Source organism: Arvicanthis niloticus, chromosome 24, assembly GCF_011762505.2.
Source record: "Arvicanthis niloticus isolate mArvNil1 chromosome 24, mArvNil1.pat.X, whole genome shotgun sequence".
Taxonomy (NCBI): domain Eukaryota; kingdom Metazoa; phylum Chordata; class Mammalia; order Rodentia; family Muridae; genus Arvicanthis; species Arvicanthis niloticus.
Window position 1 is genome coordinate 25,947,372 of NC_133432.1, and position 14,572 is coordinate 25,961,943.

Here is a 14,572-nt window from a genome sequence, read left to right on the forward strand (position 1 = left end):
TTCTGGAGTTACTCAGGTGAAATGTGAACATAGGTATACTGGAAGCAGGTGAAAATCAGCCAAGGGCGTGGCTCAGAGGTAGAGCCCCTGCCTAGAATCCCCCAGTGAGGGGCTGGGGGCGTGGCTCAGTGGTAGGGCCCTGCCTAGAATCCCCCAGTGAGGGGCTGGGGGCGTGGCTCAGTGGTAGAGCCCCTTCCTAGAATTCCCCAGGGAGGGGCTGGGGGCGTGGCTTGGAGACAGAATACTTAAGAATACTTATCTAGCATTCAGAGGCCCTGGGGTTCAGTGGCCAGCAGTGAAAAAGAAGGAAAGAAAGAAAGAACACACACACACACACACACACACACACACACACACACACACAGAGAGAGAGAGAGAGAGAGAGAGAGAGAGAGAGAGAGAGAGAGAGAGAGAGAGAGAAAGAGAGAGAGAGAGAGAGAGAGAGAGAGAGAGAGAGAGAGAGAGAGAATGTATTTCTACTCTAAAAGCAGAAGAAGGAAGTAGGAAGTCTGAGACCCAGTTGAACGTATGGGGAAATCTCCAAAGGGTGTTGAAAGGATGACACAGAGTTATCAGATATGGATTTCTTCTGAAGCAACCCCTGGGCTGCTGTAAGACTCCCCTGTTGCTCATTCTGCTGGTTGGACTGGGCCAGCCCTACCCTGTGGTCTGTAGAATTTACCAAACCTGTTGCTGGGTTTGATTTAATGTCCGTGTCAGACTGGTTCCTTCCTAGACAGCTGTAGGAAGTGTAACGTACATTACAAAAGTCTCTCTCTTTTTTGGGGGGTGTTTGAGACAGGGTTTCTCTGTGTAGCCCTGGCTAACCTGGAATTTGCTCTGGAGACCAGGCTGGCCTCGAACTCAGAAATCCGCCTGCCTCTGCCTCCCAAGTGCTGGGATTAAAGGCATGCGCCACCACCGCCTGGCCACAAAAGTCTCTTTATGGAGGATTTTACTATTACACCATTTTATTGTTGGTTGCCTATTTTAAAATTTTCTTGCCAGACATGGTGGAGTGAGCTTTTAATCTCAGCCCCAGGGAAGCAAAGGCAGGTGGTTTGAGTTGGAGGCCAGCCTGGTCTCCAGAGCAAATTTCAGGTTAGCCAGGGCTGCTACACAGAGAAACTCTGTCTTGTGTGAGTGAGTGTGTGTGTGTGTGTGTGTGTGTGTGTGTGTGTGTATAAGTCAGAGAACAATTTAGCAAGTGCCTTACTTGTTGAGGCACCTCACAGGTGAGTCCCTGGTTTTTTTGTTTTGTTTTGTTTTTTGAGACAGGGTTTCTCTGTGTAGCCCTGGCTGTCCTGGAACTCACTCTGTAGACCAGGCTGGCCTGGAAGTCAGAAATCTGCCTGCCTCTGCCTCCCAAGTGCTGGGATTAAAGGCGTGCGCCACCACTGCCCGGCAAGTCCCTGTTTTTAAACATGGGGAAAGGCTGAAAATGATAGAGCATGCCTGTAAGGAGTTCAAGGCCAGTCTCGGCTGTATTGCTATATGGAGTCCAGTTTGAGCTACAAAAGGCTCGATCTTGAAAAAAAAACAATAAAGCTATAATATATGAATGAATGATTATGTATTAATTAATGAATATGGAGAATGACCTTTGACAAAACTTGTTCACTGGTCCAAGAGGAATTTGTGGCAGAATTTCTCTCTTTTCCTCTTCCTCTTCTTCTTCCTCTTCCTCCTTCTTTCCTCTTCTTCCTCTTCTGCTCGTCTTCTGAGATAGAGTCTCACTATGTATGTAGCCTTGATAGGTCTAGAGTGCTCTATGTAGACCAGGCTGGCCCTGAACACATAGAGATTCACCTGCCTCTGCCTCCCCAAGGCTGGGCCATAGCAGAACCGTAACAACTTATTTTTATTGCATTTACTTATTTATTTGTGCATGTGCAAGTGCCATGTATATGCCAGAGGATGATCAAAGGGAATCAGTTCTCTTCTTTATTGTTTGTCCTGAGCATAGAACGAGTCAGGCTGAACAGCAAACCCTTTACCCAGAGAGCCGACTTGTTGACTCAAGAACATTTACTAAAAATAGTAACGGTCATATAGATAAAGCTATTTAGAACGAAGGTTCTGCCACCCCAGACCTTATGTTCCTGTCACCCCAAACCTCCAGGGGGCAGAGGTGGGATTCTTAACTCCAATACAGGCGACACTTCTGTTCTTTTGATTTTTTGAGAGTTCCAAGTAAGTAGCTCAGGCTGGCTTTTTTGAGAGGTACAAGTAAGTAGCTCATTGTAGTTGAGGCTTATTCTCCTGTTTCAATCTTCCGAGTGCTGGGATGAGAGGCATCAAGCACGGCTGCTGGCAGCCAGATTTCCGAACCCCGTTGCCTACGCCTCTTCCCTTGCCACTTCTCTCCCTTAAACAGGTTAGTTTTCAAATCTCAGTGGGGGACCCCCCCGGGACCAGCGGTGTCTCTATCAGCCTAGCCATTTTCAGCTGACAAAAGACATGAGATCACAGGTGAGCTGAAGCCAGCATCAGGACGCCACACGAAGTGGCGCACAGCCACGACCCCGCATTGACCCAAGAGACGGAGTTCGGCTGCCAAGGGGAAAGGCAGGGTCACGCAAGCACAAAAGTCTGTCATAGCCTTGCAGGCGGATAGCCAAACCTCAGATCTAAGTCCAGGAATGGGAGGAGCTTCTTTGAGAGGAAGAGGGGGCGTGGCCCCAGGATCAGCGCGAGGTCTGGGGGCGGGCCTTCTCTGAGGAGAGAAGAGGGGCGTGGCCTAGAAACAGCATCTGAATTGAGCGCCGCTCGGCTGCCAGGCGTGCCTTTTTCCAGGAGAGATGAGGGGCGTGACCTAGGAGTTGAGAGCTGGGTTTAGGGGCGGGGCCCACACGGGCCGTACCAACAGCAGGGATTTAGAAGGGGAGCAAAAGAAAGAGAGCCTGCCTCAAGAGCGCGCGCGCGGCTTTTGTGGGCGGGGCCTCGGCGGCGTTGGCCACGCCTCACCCCCGCAGCCTCCCGGGCGGTGGTAGCGCCCCAGTGGTGCGGGCTTGCGTCCGGCCCCACTGCCTCAGAGACCTACAGGACCGCGCGCGGTGTGTGATCTGGTCCGTACTAAGGAGCTCAGGGTGAGTGAGGAATGGGGCACCTCAGGGGAGCTCCGCGATACCGGGTCACCTCTTGTCGCTGCGATTATCCGGTTTGTAACTCCGGGGAGGGTTTTTAGGCCGATCTCCGCGCGACTCACCCGGTGCGGAAGACGAGACTTCCCACCTCGGCCCTTCTCCTGGGATGGCGCTTCCCACCACGACCTAACCTGTCGCGGGGGCGTATTGAGGGTCGTCCTCTCCATAACTGCCTTCACTTGAGGGTCGGATCTTTGCATCTGCGGGTGGGGATTCGGTCCTCAGGACTTCTTTCAGGCAAAGCAACATTCCCTCTTCAAGCCTCAGTTTCCCTACCTGTGAGACGGGACTTTTGGGCAGCGGATTATGAAGACTACTCACTTTAGAATGAGCTCCATGAGGGCGAATAGGACCCGGCAACAATCAAGTGATCTCAGTGGAGGTGTCACCCCTGCGTGCATCCTTGGGGCAGTCCCCCTCTCGGGACAGTGCCTGCGACACACCTTTGTCGGGCTCGCTTGAGCAGCAGTGACATCCTGAGCTCTTGGGAGCAACTGGGTGAGAGGTTGTGATCTGGGCAGCAGGAGCAGGGCATCTTCCAGGGAACTTCTCTCTCTCTCTCTCTCTCTCTCTCTCTCTCTCTCTCTCTCTCTCTCTCGTTTTTCTTTTCTCAAGACGATTCAGCATTGTGTAAGCTAGTGACCCGGACTGAGGATTTCAGGGGACATTTCAGTGAAAGCGCTGTGTGTTTGCAATAGATCCATCAAACTTAAGTGGGTCGCTCTGAGCCTGGCCATGCTGCTGAAATAATGAAAACACAAAGGGAGACTCAACTGGTGGGGGTGGCCCTGGGTTCAAGTCTTACCACCTTGGCAGGACACAAAACTATTTTGAGCCTCTGTTATGTCCTTTGTGGCCCAGCTACCTGACCCTAGGGTTGACTTTGTGTGTGTGTGAGAGAGAGATAAGATTTTGTTATGAAGCCTAGGCTGGCCCGCATCTTGCTATGTAGCCCTTGAACTGATAGATTCTCCTGTCTCAGCCTCCTTCGTACAGAAATTATAGGTATGTGCCACCTGGCCTGACTAGGGTTGTGACATTTTTGAGAACAAGTGATAATCCTGGAGCTGTTCCAGTACTTAGGAGGTTGAAGCAGGGGAATTACTTGAGCTCAAGGTCAGCAAGTTCTAAGTCAGGCAGGGCTGTCTATTGAGACTATCTCCGGAAAATTGAAGAGAAGGAAGAGGCTGGGATCCTGGCTAGTGGTATTGAGAACTGGGCTGGTCTAAGCCAAGTGGTTATCTAACCCTGGAGATTTGTTCTTAACTACACAGGGCATGAATTTCTGGAGCTGTTTGTAGCTTTGGTTCATTAAACACACACATTAACTCTACCCCCACAGGTCCCCTGTGAATGTTGATCTTTGAGTTGGCTGCTAGTGGGAAAATGGCCCAGAGAGCCCAAGTCCCAAAACCAGGGATCACCGAATAGTCCACCTTGGTTTTGTTATTATTCCGGTGGCTCCTTTAAAGAGTTCTCACTTTCTTTGGAGAGTGAGCGGCTCTTAATTCTTAGAACTCTGATACTGGAATTGGTTTCATTGAGCACATTGCTCTGTCATTCTCAAAAAGTGGCCAGAAAACAGGCCCACACTGGAGAGGATGGAGTATTATCTCACGACCCTCACATCTGGCATTTGAGAAAGTAAGAGGTAGGTGTAGACTGCAGAAGATTCCAGAGATGGACTTTGGTACCTGGAAATCACAGGCTTGATGGCAGCCAGGATACCTCAAGTAAAGACATCTTGATAGAGGGAGTTTATAAACACACATCCACTGGAGATGTCTGTGGCCTGATAAACCTGAAATTATACGCCCATTCATTCTGGGTGGAGGTTTTCTTAACTCCTTGAAAATCAGGATCTGCATTCGTTTGGAAGGTCTCTGTGTACTTAGCAGCTAGACTGTTTGAAAGGAACTTCCTGCCAAGAGCAAAACATTTACTTACTAAATCCATGGCACATTTCAACATGACAGTATTAAATCTAGTTGTGTTGAGACAGGGTCTCAGGTGTTCCAGGCTGACCTTGAATTCCCAAGCCTCCCGCCTCTGCCTCTTAAGTGCTAGGACTAAGAGCCACCTGCACATAGAATCTAGTGCTTAGGGATGTCCCCTCTTTGTGAGAGCTTACCCAGTTGTCATCCTCTTTGTCATTCTCGAGGCCTGCTGTAATGCTTGACACACCGGGCCAGGCCTGTGGGCTGCAGCTCAGTGAGATATAAGTTTCCTTAGTGTATTTCTTCTTTATTGATTTTCATACTGGTATCTATTATATATTGAACACATTCTTTCACATACACCCTTGAGGCTCTATTCTCTCTTTTCCCATTTACCATGTGCTAGACACTTTACTAACCCACTCAAGATCTCCTCTCAAAAGAAGAAAAACAAAAAGATAAAATGTCACAAAGCACAACAGAGTACATACCATCTTGTATGTCTTATTACATATTTTATAATATTTCTTTCTAAAAGAAACAGATAATTTGTATCTTAGAGACAGAAAATACCTTTCATTGGGTTTTTTGTTTGTTTGTTTGTTTGTTTTGTTTTTAACCCCTTGTTCTTTGTTTTGTGACAAGGTCTTGCTAAGTAGCCCTGGCTGGCCCAGAACTATACTTACAGAATTTAGGCTGGCCTCAAACTTGTAGCAATCCTCCTGCCTCAGACTCCCATGTGTTGGGTTTACAGGGGTAGGCACCAGCTTCCTGATGCCAGACCCTCCTTCTTATTTATTTGACATGGGCTACAGTGCAGAACTTGTCTTTCCATACACTTCTGTTATTTGGCATCTGACAGAAATCTGGACTTGAGGCAGCTGGTGTAGAAGCAGTGGGCCAAAGGTAGCTTATCTGCTAAGGCAAACTGTAGGTAGGCCAGGCTCTGATTTCTTCATCAGTAGGGTTGGAGAAAGAAACCCTGTTCCATCGGTCTCCCAGATTAGCTCAGAAGCTTACTTACTTTTTATTTTAATTAATGTTACATCTCACTGAGCTGTGACCCACAGGCCTGGCCCAGTGTGTCAAGCGCTTATGGCAGGCCTCGAGAATGACAAAGCGGATGACAACTGGGTAAGCTCTCCCAAAGAGGGCACATCCCTAATGTTTTTTGTTTTGTCTTTAGTTGTTGGTTTTTGTTTTCTTTCTTTCTTTTTTTTTTTTTGTCTTTTGTTTTTTCCTCATGCAGCTCAAAGTGACCATGAACTCACTATATAGTTACAGATGGCCTTGAACTCCTGGACCAAGTTAGGGCTCGCTCTTTCTTTCTTTCTTTCTTTCTTTCTTTCTTTCTTTCTTTCTTTCTTTCTTTCTTTCTTTTTTGTAACTAAGGTCTTGCCTATAAGTAGTAGTCCTCCCACCCCAGTCATTTTAGGAGTGATGGGCTTCCAGATGTGCACAGCCATGCCCAGGTAGAAGGCTGCTGTTGATTCTTGCTGTTCTTGGCAGGCTTAGGTCCCTGTGGAATGACACTTCAGAGGCCCTCAGGGTGGGTGGGTCTGTGTGGGTTTTGGTTCAGTCCCTTGAGAACCTTGCTGGGAAGGGAAGCAAACAGAAAACTAAATATTTATGGTAGAGTAAGCCAAGTTTCTCCCTGAGGTGACAGGCGTGAGGTGCTTTGTGGTACTGAGTATTCGGTGGCCACTTGGAACGGAACATGAGCAATGGAGCCTGCAAGAGGAACTGTCTTGGCAGGCAGGGAACTGTGCCAGGCTCTTGGTAGCTAGTGCCCTTTGAATCTTGATGAGTCAGTAGGGATCCTGGTACACACCACCTCTGGGATGCCTAAGATATGGGTGGTGGGAGGCCAGGGTTGCATGGTAGGTCCTACCTGCACAAATTTTATGAAGCGTGTGTGTGCTCAAGCATCAAGAGTTAACCTTGGGTGACATCAGTCTGTTTTTCCAAGACAACGTTTTTCATAGACCTGAAGCTGTCCGATTTGGCTGGGATGGCTGGTCTGCAAGCCCCAGGGATCCACCTGTCTCAGCCTCTCTAGCACTGGGATTTTTCAAGTGCATACCGATAGGCTGTTTTTTTCTTTTCTTTTCTTTTCTTTTCTTTTCTTTTCTTTTCTTTTCTTTTCTTTTCTTTCTTTCTTTCTTTTTTGTTTTGTTTTTCAAGACAGGATTTCTCTGTGTAGCCCTGGCTGTCCTGGGACTCACTCTGTAGACCAGGCTGGCCTCGAATTTAGAAATCCACCTGCCTCTGCCTCCCAAATGCTGGATTAAAGGCGTGCGCCACCACTGCCCGGCTTCTTTTTAATGCTAGGTTTTAGAAATTGAAACACTTCAACAAACAAGCTTTCTTCCTGCCCCCACCCTCGTTTTTTTTTTTTTTTTTTAATTAAATTTTTTAAAGTTACATTTATTTATGGGGTGGGGGCCTATGCCATGATATATATGTGGAAGTCAGAGGACAGTTGGAGAGTCAGCCTCCTGGTACCATGTGGGACCCAAGGATCAAACTCAGGCCATCAGTGATGGTGCGAGTGCCTTTACCCACTGAGCTTCTTTCTCTGACGTTTTTGTTATAGAGTCTTAAGTGCTGTAATCCGGGATGGCTTTGCACTCAACACAGTCCTCTGACTTTTGCCTATCAAATGCAAGGATGCCAGAAGACAGCATTAGTTCTAGAGCTAGATTCCGGTGGCCATGGGTTCCGGCAGCCAAGCCTGGACCTCTACAAGAACAGCAAGTTCCCGTCATTGTTGAGCCTTCTCTCCAGTCCCCATCAACCCTGCCTTTTTAGACTTAAGTTTCATTCATTCTGAACATGAAAACACAAAAATTATATGTATTACTATATAACCTGGTGTTTTGTTTTCTGATTTACTATTGTCATATATTATTGACAGCAACCTCTTATTCACTGAGCCATCTTGCTTACCCACTTATTTCAGTTTATTTTTAAAAGATTTACTTTATGAGTGTCGCTGTCCTCAGACACACCAGAAGAGGACATCAGATCCCATTACAGATGGTTGTGAGCCACCATGTAGTTGCTGGGAATTGAACTCAGGACCTGGAAGAACAGTCAGTGCTCTTAACCACTGAGCCATCTCTGCAGCCCACTTATTTCAGTTTTGAGATACATCTTAGGTGGAGGTCAGTCTCAGAATTATCTTTTGATTGGCATGCTGGGGGCCGAGACCTTCTGATTTTCTTTGTACGACATAGCTAAGAGAATTCTCTGTGCTTTCCAGAAGCTCAGCAGTTTCTGACTGGGGATGTAGCTCAGTAGGTAGAGTGCTTTCCTAGCATGCAGGAAGCCCTGGGTTCTATCCCCAGCGCTACATAAACTAGTGTATGTAGTGGTGCATGTCTATACGCCAAGATTTAGTAGGTGGAGGTAGACAAATCAGGAGCTCAAGACTATCCTGGGAAACATAGTAAGTTGGAAGCTAACCTGGGCTGCATAAGAGCCTGTCTCATAAAAGGAGGGAGGGAAGGAAAAAGAAGAAAAAGTATAAAGGATAATTAGATATTACTCCAGTCTATGGTGCCTTAGCAATGATCTGTTCTGAGAGTGGACAGGTGATAGCCTTCAGTAGAGCAATAATCTGGGAGAGTTTGGCTTTTGTTTGCCTGATTGTATAGCAGGGAGAATAATAGACAAGGTGTGCCTTCCAAGGTGGAATGTACGTCATTTTCCTTGTTAGTGAAAGTTACAGGTGGCATTGAGTCATTTGACTTTATGTACCCTGGTCATAGCTGCACTGGCTGTGGCCCTCCCCTGCCTAACCCCTTCTCAGAGTTCAGTCTCCACATCATCTCTCCCTGGGACAGTTCATGTTCATAACACCAGGAACTCGTATGGCTTTTGATCTTCACAGTGTGTATTGTGTACTGGGTTTGTATAAAGGTTCACAGGACCGGGTAGATACATAGAAACTCTTGGTAACCTTCCCGGTACACAGATGCAACGATTGAGGGTCACCCAGGGACGCTTTTCAACACAGCAAACAGATGAAGGCCCTGGGATACACAGATTGCGTTAGCCACTTGTGCCAGGCTCCTCTGGGGTGGGGCTGAGGGAGGTACGCATTTCAAGCATCACAGGGGTTCTGACCTGGGTTTGTGGACTGGTGAAGAAAGTGGTGTGTCGGCTTTGTTTAAGGGTTTAGTGACTGTTTATGAAACCACAAGCTCACTTAGGTCAGTGGGGGTCCCTTATATAATGTGATCTGAGGCCTGGGCTTGGCTTAATGGAAGACAGTGCCTGTTATGGGTTTGCTCGCTGGCATTTTATTTCATTTAATTAATTAATTAATTAATTAGTAGAGAGAGAGAGAGAGAGAGTGTGTGTGTGTGTGTATGTGTGTGAATTTGTGTGTGTGTTTTCATCTGCCATGGCATGTATGTTGACGTCAAAGAACAACTTTGTGAAGTTTGTTTTCCATTATGTAGGTCCTGGGGATTGAACTCAGGTCTTCAGACTTGGCAGCAAGCACCTTTTCCTACTGACCTATCTCACTGGCCTGTAAATATTTTGGGGGCCTGGGGATATACTTCAGTACTGGAGCACTTGCCTACTGTGTGGAAGGTCCTGGGGTTCCATCTCCAGTACTGTAAAGATAAATAAAGTTATGCAATGTGATCTGGAGGTCATATAGTACTTCCAACAGCCATAAACTGCCACCAGTGTGATGTAGTGTTCCTGACAGTAGCCCTGCCATTTTTCTGTTTCTGGCCCTCAGAGCTCTCAAGGACAAATGTTACTTTCCCTTTTCCTTTTTATTCTGGGTCTGCAGCTGCCATTAAATCTTGTTTGGTTTTGATCTTCAAAGTTCATTCTATAATTGCATGATCTTACAGTAGCTGTTGTGCTGGTCCCCAAATTGGCCTTTTTTTTTTTTTTTTTTTAAAGTATTTTTATTTGTTATTAGTGTGTCTGTGTTTATGGTGATATAAGTGTGTGAGTATGCGCCATAGCCCAGGTATGGTGGTGAGAGGACAGCTTTGTGGAGTCAGGTCTCTCCTCCTACCTTTCCATGAATCCCAGGGATCGAACTCGCATTGCCAGGCTTGCACAAACACATGCATATATCATTTACTCACTGAGCTGCCCACTTTTCTTTCTTTGAAACAGGATTTTTGCCCCGTTCACTGCTGGCCAGGGATTTCTAATTCTCTGCTTCTCTCTACCTACTTCCCAATATCTGTCCAGGCTACTATTGCTAGATTGATTCCCCCAACCCACAATAGTTTTAAAGATTTCTTTTTATTTTTATGTGTATCAGTGTTTTGTGTGTGTGTGTGTGTGTGTGTGTGTGTGTGTGTGCATGTATACCACAATGTGTTCTAGTTCTGGTAGAGTCAGAAGAGGGTGTCAGATACCTTGGAACAGGAGTTATAGATAGCTGTGAGCACGAGCCTGCTGAGAACTAAACCCTGTCCTCTGTAGGAACAATACATGCTCTTAGCCACTGAGCCATCTCTCCAGCCCCTGCTAGATTGATCTTGAAGAGGGTTTTTTTTTTTTTCTTTTCTGATTTTCTTTGTTTCTTTGCTTATTTATTTATTGAGATAGGGTCTTATGTAGCTCAGGCTAGACTTAAACTTGCTCTGTAGCTTTTATTTGAAAATGTAAAGTACAAAATAAAGTGGACTTCAGCAATTCTAAAAAAAAAAAAAAAAAAAAAAAAAAAAAATTTCTCTGTAGCCAAAGCTGTCCTCGAACTCCTGATGCTCCTGCCTTCACCTTTTGAGTGCTGGGATTACAGGTGTACACCACCACACCTCACTTGAATGCTGCTTTTTCCCACGCCTTGACCACTTTGCTTAAGCATTTTTGTGTAGGGACAGAAGCAGGTGATCTCTGTGAGTTCGAAGCCAACCTAGTCTACAAATCAAGTTCCAGGACAGCCAGGACTGTTACACAGTGAAGCCCTGTCTCCATAACAAAAACAAAAATGAATTTTCGTGTTTGCGTTTGCCGGGAGATACTGGGGTGGGTATGAAACCAGGGATTTACATGTGCTGGTGCATTCTCTACTTTTAAGCTATTCCTCTAGCCTTGCTCAAGAGTTTAAAACTCTAGCCTCCTTGTCTGTTGAATAAATATTTTTTCTTCTTTGTTTACGTTTTATAAAGTAGCCAGTGACAAAAGGAGTCTAGTAGCCAGGCTTCGGCCCCTGTCTGTAATCCTAGCTCTTGCCTGAGGTAGGAGGACTCAAGTCTGAGGCTAGCTTGGGCTACATAGCGGGCCAGTGTCTCAGAAAATGAGATGAAGTATTCTCCCCCTGTGGCAATATAGATGGAATGGAAGGTGAGTTGAGTTATTTCTGTGAGGAAAAGCCAGTGCCTGGAAGAGAGCCAGAAGATGATAAGCGCTCCACTGATAGTTGTAACTAAACGAAGAGGTGAGTGAGTGAATGAGCGAACATTGCATCGTTCTCCAAGGATATTGCTGATCTCTGTCCTGTGTGTTAGCTGAGCCCAGATGTCTAGTTAAGTCAGATTTTTGAAGATGGTTATTTTAGGGTACAGTAGCTATGGATTTTTATTTTTTGGTTTTTGTTTTTCAAGACAGCTCTGGCTCTCCTGGAACTCGTTTGGTAGACCAGACTGGCCTCAAACTTAGGGATTTGCCTGCCTCAGCCTCAGCCTCAGCCTCAGCCTCCCAAGTGTTAGGATTAAAGTCATGCACCACCACCACCCAGTTATTTTTACTTTTTGTATTAAAAAAATGTGTGTGTGTGTGTGTGTGTGTGTGTGTGTGTGTGTGTATCACATACATGTGAAGGCATCACATCCCCTTCAGCTGCAGGTACAGGTGTGTATAAGCTATGGGATGTAGGCGCTGGGTACTAAACTCAAGGCCTCTGCCGAGCTGCAAATTCTCTTAACCTCTGAGCCCTCTCTCTGACCTAGTTCCTTTCATGGGACCATTTTATAACACTTAGAAAGTAACAAATAGGCTGGGCAGTAGTGGCACACGCCTGTAATCCCAGCACTTGGGAGGCAGAGGCAGGTGGATTTCTGAGTTCAAGGCCAGCCTGGTCTACAGAGTGAGTTCCAGGACAGCCAGGACTACACAGAGAAACCCTGTCTCGGGGGGGGGGGGGGGGGGGGGGAGTTACAAATATACACGAGGCCCATGTTCTCCTGTGGCTCAACTGGTTTGTAAGTTTATCCAATCCCACATGCTCTTTCTAGCAAAACCAAGAGTTCAGCAGGACTTGGGTGGGGTGGGGGTAAGGTGGGAGGGGCAAGTGGTTGTACCAGATGAGGATCAAGAGAAGTGATCGGGCTGGAGGGATAGCTCAGTGGTTAAGAGCGCTGGCTGCTCTTCCAGAAGACCCAGGTTCAACTCCTAGCACCCGCATGGCAGTTCACACCTGCCTGTAACTCCAGTTCCAGCGAATCTGACACCCTCACAGAGACATACATAGAGGCAAAACACCCATGACCCATTCACATATTGAGAGAAAGAGGGTGGGATATTGAATTAGAACCACTGACCAGAGCCATTCACTCACGGCAGGAAGGCAAGCCAGGCTGTGGGAGGGACTAAGTAGCTAACGCCTTCACATGAGACAGGTCCCCTCCAACTCGGGCAAAGTATCTCTTCCCACTCACTGCCCTAGATTCCCAAACTGTAAGCCTTCGTGCCACAAGGCACCATTCCCGCTCCGCCCTTCTCCCATGCCCAGAGTTCAACTGAGCCTGAAGCCCCATGCCTTTAGCTACATAGGTCTAGGTAGAGTACCCTTTGCGTACCAATCCTCCATTCTTTAGAAGAAAAAAAAAGACTGTTTTTAACTCTGAGGGGTGGGGTAGGATGTACATGTGAGTCCACTGTCCAGTAGAGAGCAATGGCTCCCCTGGCGCTGGGCTTCCAGGAAGATGTGAGCTGCAGGATGTGGGTCCTCTGGAAGAGCAGCTCGTGCTCTTAAACTGCTGGGTCAGCTCTCCAGCTCCTTACCCCTCCATCCTGTGGGATGTGTTATCTACTACTCTGGTCCCAGCTATTCTCACATAAGTGTAATCCCTGCATCTCAGAGACAGCGCGAGCATGAGCAGTTGCTAGCTTCTTTTGCCAATGATCCTTACATAAAGGAAGGCCCAGGGAAGAAAAGTTACACCTGCTAATAGACCCACTTACCTTGTGGCTTCAGTGGCATCAGTAATGTCACTGTGTATCCTGACTTGATACAACTGTATATCCTTGTATACAACATGTTGTCAGACTTGGCAGCAAGCACCTTTACCTACTGAGCCATCTCTCTGGCCCCTGATGGGCAACCTTGTAAATGGTTTAGTAACTATAGATGGTTTTATAGACATCACAAGATAGTCTTCTATCCTGTGGTTGGAGGAGGGTCCACTTATTATTGATGTGTTCATGTTGTAGACTTAAAACACACAGTAGGACTCTCTAGATGCTGGTACTCAGTGCTGGACATCAGCTTACAGAGATAGGGTCTTGAGCAACCCAGGCTGGCCTTGAACCTTTCTGCTTCCACCGTGGCAGTGCTGAAATGACAGGTGTGCACCCCCACACCCAGTGCATCCTCAGCGACAGCAGCTTTTAATGCTTAGCTATGGTCTAATGTTAATGTGAAATGCAAACAGACCCTGGGGTGGGGTGGGGTGGGCCTCAGAACAGCACTGACTGAGACCTCAGTGCAGTGGCAGTCTTTGGCCTGACACCTTGATATAAGTCTGGACTCCGTTTTTGTTAAGTCTCACAAATTCTGACTTGTAGAAGAGACGCCTAGAAGCCATTTTTGGGTAGAAGAGAGGCTCCAGAGGCTCTGTCTCTCTCCCAGTCACAGGAGAAGCACTGCTGCTGTTGAAGACATAGTCTGGAGGATAGTCACCACTAGAACCCCTGGCACCGTCATGAGCCAGCCATCAGCTCGCCTTGTCTTCAGTGATAGCTAGGATGGCAGCAGAAGTATCAGAGTCCCACAGGGTCCTTGTATCTCGCCCTGGAAGTTGCTGGCTAGGGGACCGTGGGTAATTTGCTTGGCTAGGTGTTAGTCTGCAAAATGAAAGATAGTATTTCTCTAAACAGGGTTGTCATATAAGAGAAAGGACTTATAGAGTCCTTACTTGAGGTGGCAGCCGATGCACAGTAGGTATAAATGAACGTTGGTGTGGTGAGCTGGCACTGACATGGCGTTTTTTTGCTCTAGTAGAGCTTTCTTCTGCAGTCTGCTATTTGTTTATTTGCAGTACTAGGGTTTGAACCCAGGGACTCCTGCATGCCAGGCAAGCACTATACCCTTGAGCCACTCCTCCAGCCCCTCACTGGGTGACTCCAGCTGAGTTCGTTCCCAGCCTCTTGCTTTTCTGTTTTGAAACTGTGTTAGTAAGTGGTCCAGGCTAAACTTGAACTGTATAAAGCAAGCCGGTCTTGAACTCTCAGCCATCCTCCTGCATCTGCCTCCTGAGTGCTTAGATTTGAGGTGTGTTTAAC

The 14,572-nt window shown here is 47.0% G+C and overlaps 1 protein-coding gene across 2 annotated transcripts in view; it reads left to right on the top strand.

The window, feature by feature from the left end:
• Positions 1-14,572, top strand: part of Por (cytochrome p450 oxidoreductase) — a 60,758-nt gene that overhangs the window by 11,751 nt on the left and 34,435 nt on the right. The window contains exon 1 of one of the 2 annotated variants that reach the window (XM_076923183.1): positions 2,932-3,089. The exons of the other annotated variant lie outside the window; for it this stretch is intronic. The gene's annotated coding sequence lies outside the window, so the exon portion shown is untranslated. Of the gene's footprint in view, positions 1-2,931; positions 3,090-14,572 lie in introns of those variants that run through there. 2 annotated transcript variants of the gene reach the window in all.